At 38.8% G+C, this 10,391-nt stretch overlaps 1 long non-coding RNA gene across 1 annotated transcript; it reads right to left on the reverse strand.

Annotated features, from left to right (window-relative positions):
* Positions 1-734: 734 nt before the first annotated feature.
* Positions 735-9,158, reverse strand: LOC123371988. Its single transcript, XR_006580036.1, has 3 exons — positions 9,082-9,158; positions 7,359-7,475; positions 735-808 (listed from the first exon to the last, which is right to left on the reverse strand). It is a non-coding gene; the product is annotated as an uncharacterized LOC123371988 (long non-coding RNA).
* Positions 9,159-10,391: the final 1,233 nt, after the last annotated feature.

The raw sequence follows: 10,391 nt of genomic DNA on the forward strand, positions 1-10,391 counted from the left end.
TAGTTGGAATTTGGCATTCAGTCTGTGTGATCATTTACCTAAAGCATAAAATATATTATTTTTTTCCTGATTGGGTGACCTAATCTCTATAATCTCTGTAAAGAGGAGCAGTGCTGAACAAATCATTAGGGAGGGAGACATAGCCAGAGATAAGCAAGCACTGGGAATATTAGGACATTTAACACATTGCTCCTCTCTTCCACTGCACAAAAAGAATACTACATTTGTGTGTTTTACAGATTCCATATTTTAAAAATGGCTGGATTCCTCCTTGACTGAGGGAGAGAGAAATGTGTAAATCAGCTGACTTTACATGCAATTTTCTCATGTTACATTTCCATCAGTTAATTGCATGTTTATATCAGAGGACCAGGTAAATACACACTAATGTGAATATCCAATGTAAATACACTAATCCACATATAAATAAGCTCATTCATGCAAGAATGCCCATGCATACACGAATGCAACCTACTCCCTAAATGGTTGTGCAAAGAAGAATTGTTTGCACAAATATTAGTGGTACAGTGAATAAAAAAAAGTTACAAACATGGTCATATTGAATCTGTCATCAAGGAAAATAATAAAAAGGGTTGTAGATACCATAAAAGTGAGTTCATGGCTTTCTTTCAGAAGAATATTTGTGAATACTTTTCTGTCATATTTTCCTGGCTCTTTCCAACCCACATTTCTTCACCAATTAGAATCGCTTCTGATTGAATGTTCCTACCTCTCATTCTCCTGGGCTTCATTCATACTCATGTCCAAGAACAAAGAACTAACAGTCATCCTCATCTTGGTTTGTATTCTAGGACAAGATAAAATGGCAGCCTGTTTCTACTGTCAGAACAGAACCTATGCTAAAAATAACACTTATTAAAATTATGCTCCTTTACTTCTATAGTTTCTCAACCTGACAAGACAGGACTATGGCACTGCAGAGAATTCCAGCTTCTCTGCTGAGTGAAACACTTTCTGCCACAAAAGAATAATCCATGTAGCACAAGATTTGTTTACAGTTGAAGACTCTTGCATATGCATCTCGATCCCTAACATACCCTTCCATGTTTCCTGCCTAATCCCTTGTTAGCAGGGAGGGTCTGGAAATTACAAAGTTTCTGCTCTTCGAGAAAAGACAGGGCACAGTCAGTATCTTCCTTCTTTACTCATCTTCATACCTTTTTGCACTTGGATCTGTCTTCCTTTTCTTATGCATTAAATGGCCTGCCTCTTCTCTTTCAAATTCCTTCTGACACAAAAATTATTCCACTATAAAACATTTTAACAATGCAATATATCTCCATCCTCTCAAGCTTTGTACCGTCACTTATTATGTATCTGAACTGTTTTCTTTATCTCTGAAGTAGACATTAATCTGTTTGTGATAAGAACTGTTATCTTCTTGTATGTCTGTATAGTACCTAGGACACTGATGGAATTCAATATTTATGTGTCACATTCAAACCTGTGAACCCAAATAAACTGTGATTTGTCCACTTTTATACCATACTTTTTATGGTCTGATTTGTACTGTCATGATAACTTTATGGATGGCTAGATGTACCTGATCCAATAATCTATTTTACAGAATTTCTGTCTTTGCCGTGTAAGGTTGCTGAAGTTCTAGATTTTTTAAACAACTTCAGCAATTGGATCTGATTAAATCATTTACACGGCTTCTGAGTATGGTTGGATTGGTATTGAAAGTGAATGACAGTAGCAGATCAACAGAAGAACATTATTTCAGAATAATGTTTCTGAAACAGATTATCATGAATAATGCATATTTAATTCATCCTGCATATTCTGAAAAGTTATGCAAATCATATTAGTAAATTGTCTATATAGTACTGAAGTGTTTTGACAAAGAAAGTAAACTCTCGATACTGTACATAGGTGACATTTATGCTAACCACAGACAAGTCATGTGCTCTTCATGTGCCAAAATATATTTATGCCTGCATCTGTAATTTTCACTCCATGAAACGAAGAAGCAGTTTTTTTTACCCACAAAAGCTTATGCCCAAGTAAATCGGTTAGTTTTTAAGGTGCTACCGGACTCCTCATTGTTTTTATGAATATAATTGTGGCATTCCCAGTTAGCTGGATCCAGAGTAGCATGAAGTAGCCATATCATAGGAAAGAACATGGACTCACTTTTCTATCAAGGAGTAGAATAAGTGTCCTAAAAATTGTAAAAGAGAATTTTTTGTAATGACAGTTCAGGCTTGAGAGAAAGCAGGATGCGTCAGAAATCTCAAACGAAAACTTATGTCTGTGAGATGTTCATGCAAATGTGTGCACTCAAAAGCTTCAAATAAAGTAAGCAGAATCATTTTGCTTAAAATCCTGCCCCTACTCAAGTCAATGGGAGTTTTGCCTCTGAACTTTTGAGTAGTTATTTTAACTCAATATGTAATCCAGTGCAGTTTATAGTCTGGTTTGGGGTACGTTGATAAGCCAAATGTTCTAAAAAAATGGAAGTAGCAGAACTAAAACCAGCACTTTTTTCCCCTAGAAAAGAACCTCAGTTTATTTCGCTACAACTATTCTAACTATACCTAAAAATTCCATTTCCTTCCAGAGAGGTGAAGTACTGTTTCTCTGGTCAGAACAGAACCTATGCTAAAAATAACACTTAATAAAATTATGTGCTCCTTTATTCCTATAGTCTATCAACCTGACAAGTCAGGGCTATGGCACTGCAGAGAATTCCAGCTTCTCTGCCAGATGAAACACCTTCTATCACAAGAGAATAATCCACGTGGCACAAGATATGTTTACAGTTGAAGACACTTGCACATGCATCTCTATCCCTCACATACCCTTCCATATAAAATATATGGGTATCTGACTCTTCATCTGTATTTGTAAAAAAGGAACCTGATCCCTGACTGAAGCCTCAGGATGCCGCAGCAATACAATACATGAATAAATCTCTAAAATGGTACTTTCAGGCAGAAACTATCAGAAGCCTGCATCCTAAGAAAGGGGAAAAATTCATAGGCAGGAGTTGTAGACCAAGATGGATGAGCAAGCATCTCAGAGAGGTGATTAAGAAAAAGCAGAAAGCCTACAAGGAGTGGAAGATGGGCGGAATTAGCAAGGAAAGCTACCTTATTGAGGTCAGAACATGTAGGGATGAAGTGAGAAAGGCTAAAAGCCATGTAGGGTTGGACCTTGCAAAGGAAATTAAAACCAATAGTAAAAGGTTCTATAGCCATATAAATAAGAAGAAAACAAAGAAAGAAGAAGTGGGACCGCTAAACACTGAGGATGGAATGGAGGTTAAGGATAACCTAGGCATGGCCCAATATCTAAATAAATACTTTGCCTCAGTCTTTAATAAAGCTAATGAGGAGCTTAGGGATAATGGTAGGGATAAATGGGAATGAGGATATGAAGGTAGATATTACCACATCCAAGGTAGAAGCTAAACTCGAACAGCTTAATGGGACAAAATCGGAGGGTCCAGATAATCTTCATCCAAGAATATTAAAGGAACTGGCACATGAAATTGCAAGCCCATTAGCAAGAATTTTTAATGAATCAGTAAACTCAGGGGTTGTACTGTACGACTGGAGAATTGCTAAAATAGTTCCTATATTTAAGAAAGGGAAAAAAAGTGATCCGAGTAACTATAGGCCTGTTAGTTTGACATCTGTAGTATGTAAGGGCTTGGAAAAAATTTTGAAGGAGAAAGTAGTTAAGAACATTGAGGTAAATGGTAATTGAGACAAAATACAACATGGTTTTACAAAAGGTAGATCGTGCCAAACCAACCTGATCTCCTTCTTTGAGAAGGTAACAGATTTTTTAGACAAAGGAAATGCAGTGGATCTAATTGACCTCGATTTCAGTAAGGCATTTGATACGGTTCCACATGGGGAATTATTAGTTAAATTGGAAAAGATGGGGATCAATATGAAAATTGAAAGGTGGATAAGGAACTGGTTAAAGGGAGACTACAACGGGTCGTACTGAAAGGTGAACTATCAGGTTGGAAGGAGGTTACTAGTGGAGTTCCTCAGGGATCAGTTTTGGGACCAATCTTATTTAACCTTTTTATTACTGACCTTGGCACAAAAAGCAGGAATGTGCTAATAAACTTTGCGGATGACACAAAGCTGGGAGGTATTGCTAACACAGAGAAGGACCGGGATATCATTCAGGAAGATCTGGATGACCTTGTAAACTGGAGTAATAGTAATAGGATAAAATTTAATAGTGAAAAGTGCAAGGTCATGCATTTAGGGATTAATAACAAGAATTTTAGTTATAAATTGGGAACACATCAGTTGGAAGTAACAGAGGAGGAGAAGGACCTCAGAGTTTTGGTTGATCACAGGATGACTATGAGCCGCCAATGTGATATAGCCGTTAAAAAAGCTAATGCAATTTTAGGATGCATCAGGCAAGGTATTTCCAGCAAAGATAAGGAGGTGTTAGTACCGTTATACAAGGCACTAGTGAGACCTCATCTGGAATACTGTGTGCAGTTCTGGTCTCCCATGTTTAAGAAGGATGAGTTAAAACTGGAACAGGTTCAGAGACGGGCTACTAGGATGATCCGAGGAATGGAAAACCTGTCTTATGAAAGGAGACTCAAAGAGCTTGGCTTGTTTAGCCTAACCAAAAGAAGGTTAAGGGGGGATATGATTGCTCTTTATAAATATATCAGAGGGATTAATATTAGGGAGGGAGAGGAATTATTTAAGCTTAGTACCAATGTGGACACAAGAACAAATGGATATAAACTGGACACTAGGAAGTTTAGACTTGAAATTGGATGAAGGTTTCTAACCATTAGAAGAGTGAAGTTCTGGAACAGCCTTCCAAGGGGAGTAGTGGGGGCAAAAGACATATCTGGCTTTAAGACTAAGCTTGATAAGTTTATGGAGGGGATGGTATGATGGGATAGCCTAATTCTGGCAATTAATTTGGCAATTGATTATCAGCAGGTAAGTATGCCCAGTGGTCTGTGATGGGATGTTAGATGGGATGGGATCTGAGTTACTACAGAGAATTCTTTCCTGGGTGCTGGCTGGTGAGTCTTGCCCACATGCTCAGGGTTTAACTGATTGCCATATTTGGGGTTGGAAAGGAATTTTCCTCCAGGGCAGATTGGCAGAGGCCCTGGAGATTTTTCGCCTTCCTCTGCAGCATGGGGCATGGGTCACTTGCTGGAGGATTCTCTGCAGCTTGAGGTCTTCAAACCACAATTTGAGGATTTCAATAACTCAGACATAGGTTAGGGGTTTGTTACAGGAGAGGGTGGGTGAGATTCTGTGGCCTGCATTGTGCAGGAGGTCAGACTAGATGATCATAATGGTCCCTTCTGACCTTAAAGTCTATGAGTCTATGAGGCAGATGGAAGACAACCCAGGTGGAGGCCAAGGACTTGGTACATGGACCAGATATCAGCAGACCTTAGAGAGATTAATTAGCACAACAGCCGGGCATACAATCATAAGTTTTGAAGAAAGGTTATAGAAGTTGCCAAACCTAAATGCAGAAGTGGCAAGAAAGAAGAAGAAAAAGAGGTACTTTCAGGTCATCTTTGAGACATGTTGTTGCTGGAGCATAAGGAAGCTTGCTAGTCATTAGCTGTGTATAGAGAATTTTCTAGCGATGTTAATCTGATCCCTATACCAAAGATTAAATTCACTTTTACATTGAAAGAAAGAATAAAAGAAAAAATTGATTTGCTTTTGTTGTAGAAGTAAAAAATATGGCCATAACAAATTGCAAGGCAGACAATCATAAATAACTCCTGTTGCAACTCATTTAATGCTGATGCATGTGGAAGAAAGAACCATAGATTGAAATTACCTTTATTCTTGCTTGCATAAAGAACTAGCTATTTTTAAGTGGTGCTGAAATAAGCATAACCAATTGCAGTGCCAAGTATTACAGCAGTGAATTTGGCCTACACTGGTATTGCGTGTGATGCATAATCTAATAAATTTCCAAACAAACATCCTGGAAACAATTTACAGTAAGTAAGAAATGCTGAGCAAATACTGTTAATATTTTAAATTGCATTTTGGTCACCCACGACTACTTAATAAAATGTTCCTTAAATTTTTTTTATGCCTGGAGCAAACAGGAAAGTTTTTGCTGCCCTGCCAAGTGAGAGTTTAATGTTATGAATCATTAGGAAGCATGCACATTAGGTCTCAAAAATAATTGTTTGGTTTACAGTCACTTAAGGCTACAGCCTCAATCAGGCCTCAGCTGTGGTGCGTTAGAAAAGCATATAATGCAGTATAAACACAGTTTGTTGATATTTCAATGACAGAAGCATATGTTGCAGTATTAACTTCCAAAACAAATATGTGAAATTGTTGCCAGTTCCTGAAAGACAAATACCATCACATTTGTGAAACATAATTTAGGTTACTTTTAAAACAAACCTGATACGTAAACAAACATATATTTTTTGTATTTTTAGCTCTACAAGCTCCTCTTTTTTAAAAGTAAATAGTTTAAAAATATGATAGCCATATTAACAGATTCTAAGGCCAGAAGGGTTCATTATGATAATCTAGTCTGATCTTCTGCATTATGCAGGTCATAGAACTTCACCCAGCAATTTCTGCATCAAGATTGCTGTGTAATAATATTGGGTTTGTTACTATAAGATCTTGAGCAATGTCAATTTCTATTTATTATTGTTTAGCATTTACACTTCAAATTTATTAAAGGTGATCTGCAAAGGGAAAAATAATTGCGGCTCATGACCTTTTTGGCTTGCTAGTTTGCTGTTGTTTTTTGTTTGTTTGTTTGGTTGGTTGGTTTTTTTATAAACGGCTTCTTTTTTACCCTAGAATTTCAGGTCTTACCTGCCATGGAAGGCTGTACCATTATGGGAGAGGCAGTGAAGTGATGACATTATAAGAGCCACAAACATGGAAACTGAACCATTAAGAGTGGAAGAAAGTTTTAGTCACACTGTTTTGTTTAGTTTTGTTAATACTTATTTAAGTTCAATAACTTAAATGGGGGAAAAGGGGGGTTGTTAAATGGTTAGCACCACTGCCAGTTCAGTTAGCCTGAACACCCCTGAGAGAGGGTCCTTGAAAAAAAAAACTTGCGACGATCAGATGAGATATTCCTGATATTTTTAAAGTTAAAAAAAACACATTCAGGTCTTCTTTATTTATAAAAATTCTGTAGCAGCCACAGGAAGTTGTCAGTAGTAGGCATGTTGGCAGCAGGGAAGAGTCAACTTACATTTCACCGATTCTCAAATGCCATAAGGACCTTTGAGGACCAGACTACTAACTTGTGCTGGAACTGGGGGTGGGGAAGTTTCATAATCTGATGGCCAGAGCTGGTTGCTTGACAGCACTCACCCTCCTCATTTTCTGTGCGTCCAGTGGTTCTTGGCACAGAAAAGAATCTGGCCACATAATGATTTCTTTGAGGCAAGGACTACGTCTTCTGTGAATTGTCTCATACACCTTCGGTCCCTTTAATAAATAATAATACAAAGCCCTCAACATTACCATTTAAAACATTTCAAATTATATTTAAACAAGTTTTACGAAGTGGATGACTCGTTTTGTCACATGTATCAGATATTATTTATTAGCTGACAGGATCAGAAGATAATCAGGATTATTAGATCAAAGCCTGATTTACAGGAGAGGAGCAATTCTCAAATTGCTATGTCTAGGGCCTGTTCCTGCTTTCAGTGTTCTCATTGGCTTGAGTGAGACCGGGCTTGGGCAATCAGTTTTGCTGTTATGTTCTCTGATCATGACAAGAGCTCTCAGAATTCAAACAAAGGTTCAGTGTGGTTTCTAGTGCACTTGTCAGTGTGACTTCAGACAAAGCATGCATGTGATCTGCGTTACAATGAGACGAAGTTTTCTTCTTCATATCTATCATTAGAGCTTAATGAAATGTGAAATAACATGTGGGTCTCAACAGTAAGTTCCCAGCTGATTTCCTTTGTAGGGAATTTTTGAACTTGTCTATCCATTTACAATGTGGAGGCAGAAGGGTCATTAACATCCATGGAATTATGCTGCAGATAAAATATATGTTTTTTTAAATCTCAAATGGTTTAATTTTCATCCTAAATTAGTTTGAAAAGAAACTGTAATGGTTCCCCCAGTAAATTGCATCATCTGCTCTTGCTGTCTAAAAAAAAATTATGCCAAAGGAATAGTGATGGACTCTGTTCTGCTGACTCTGCACTTCTATGAATTGCTCTGGTTAGGGCTGTTAAAGAGATGGCACTGGAAACAGAAGGTTAATTTTACCACTGGGTGGTTCAAACAAGTCCGTGGCTTTGCCACTGTTCAGTGCTCTGTTTTGACTATAACTTAACTACTAGTAGTGTTTAATTCAATATACAGTATACTGATTGCATTACTCATTCACTCAACATAAACATTATCGGCAGATAGGAAATAGTAAGCATGGCATATGTTCCATAAATCTGGGGGTGTGCCTTGAGGAGCAAAGTGGAAGTAACAGAAAGTACCAGCTTTTAATACTGCAGTAGTATTTATATTTAAAATACTACCTTGAAGAGATACTTTAATTAATAACTAGCCTGATTGTGCTATCCATTGTAACACCAGAAAATTCTTCCATAGTTTCCTCAGCATTTTTCTGTTGGGGAAACAGGGTTTACCTTTCCCTTTTTATTTGATTTAACATATCCTGATACCAGTATTAATCCTCTACCCTCCCCCAACTCTGGAAACACAAGCCTTTGAATTGTCTGTTGTTTAGTTTCAGTAAATTAGTGTCACTTGTCCAGCACTCTAGATAACATACTGTGATAGATCCCTTGGTGGCCAGGCAGCCTAGTGGCTAGATCATTGGTCAGAGGGGTTTGAGGGGGACCCGGACCCTTCCCAGGGCCCTGTGTAGTTCGACTCCTAAACAGGGTTTGATGGGTCTGCCTCTGTGCTGCAGGGGGAGGGAGGGTGCAGTTTCAAGACCCACTTCCCTGAATTATTTCTTATTAGAGTCTCGTTAGTGTTGTGTGTGGCCCCTCTAGTTCAATTACCACACAGTTTGGGCTTAGCTGCAGGCTCCCATGGACAGGGGAAGGCTTACTTGCTTCCAGTGGCTGTGTTGGCTGGCCAGTTGCTGGTCCCTTCTGGCAGGCAAACAAAGAGCTCCTGCTTCCTTGCCAGACAGCCCCCAACTGAGCCAGGCTCCCTCCTTTTCTCCCCCTCCAGGCCTGGCATTGGCTGCAGGTATAGGGGGGTGGAGCTAGCTGAGCCCACAGGTTTTCTTTAACCCCTGCTGTGCCAGGCAGCAGTTTTTCTGCTCCTTCACACATACTAACTTAATAAAAACACATAAATTGAGTCCACATAAATAAATCAATTACAAAAATAAAAAAGGATTTCCAAAAGAGAAATTTCCTCCACTTACCCAAAATAAAATCACCATCCTCAACCCATCACATGCCCCAATCACTGTATTGAATATCCATTCAGAGAAAGCCTGGGAAGCTAGACAGTCTTGTAATATGCCCTGATGTTCAACAGATCATTCTTTTTTTGCATAAAGGAATTAAAGGAATTCCAGAGTGGAGGACCCTCGCTGAAAATGCCCTGCCACCAGCTTCCACCTTCTGATCCAACTCTGGAGGAGAGGGTGCAGGTACATATGCGGCTTGGAATTGAGGCAGCAGTGCTCTTAATATTTAGAGAAAAGGGCTGGACAGGTGGAGTGGTAAACATGACATTCGAGAAGAAGATGCTGGTACTTTCCTGAGCCCTGGTTCTGCCAGTTTAATGTGAGTGAAAAACAGCACAGCTGCCCCTCCTTTCATTTAATCAGTTTGGTGGCAAGAGCTCCACTTGGAGCTTGAAGAGCCACAAATCAAATATCACTGCCCTATGTGTTCTGGGTTCTTTTTGGCTCTGTGAAAATCTCTTTCAGTCTTCTTTTCCTAGCACTTCTACTGCTAACCCCTGGAGCATGCATGCCTAAAAGTGGTGTTTCTGAGCTATGAAGCTTTAAGCGGCACAGTGTTCAGCAGCTGTTGGAAGCTGTTGGAAGTCAATGTCTTTCTTTCTCCTCTTGCCATTTCTCTGGCATACATTTGAGCCTTTTATCAGGCAACGCTTTTTTACTTCTTAGACTTTTTATGAGGTAACAGTTCATCTTAGTCAGGATGTAGGTTAACCTCTTTTAGCAAAATTATATTTAAAGGCCCCTTACAGCAACAGCAGCAAAAATGCTTCATACAAATATTCCATTACTCCAGCAGTCACAGGCCAGTGGCAATAAGCTACCTTCTCATTTTGGTGTTTCACACTGTACAGAGATATATGTGTCTTGGGAGAAGAGGGGAACACATTATAAATAAAAAGCTTCAGGAGGAGTGAGGTCACATGATGCATCATAAGAAA

This window comes from Mauremys mutica, chromosome 5 (assembly GCF_020497125.1).
Source record: "Mauremys mutica isolate MM-2020 ecotype Southern chromosome 5, ASM2049712v1, whole genome shotgun sequence".
NCBI classification, from domain to species: Eukaryota; Metazoa; Chordata; order Testudines; family Geoemydidae; genus Mauremys; species Mauremys mutica.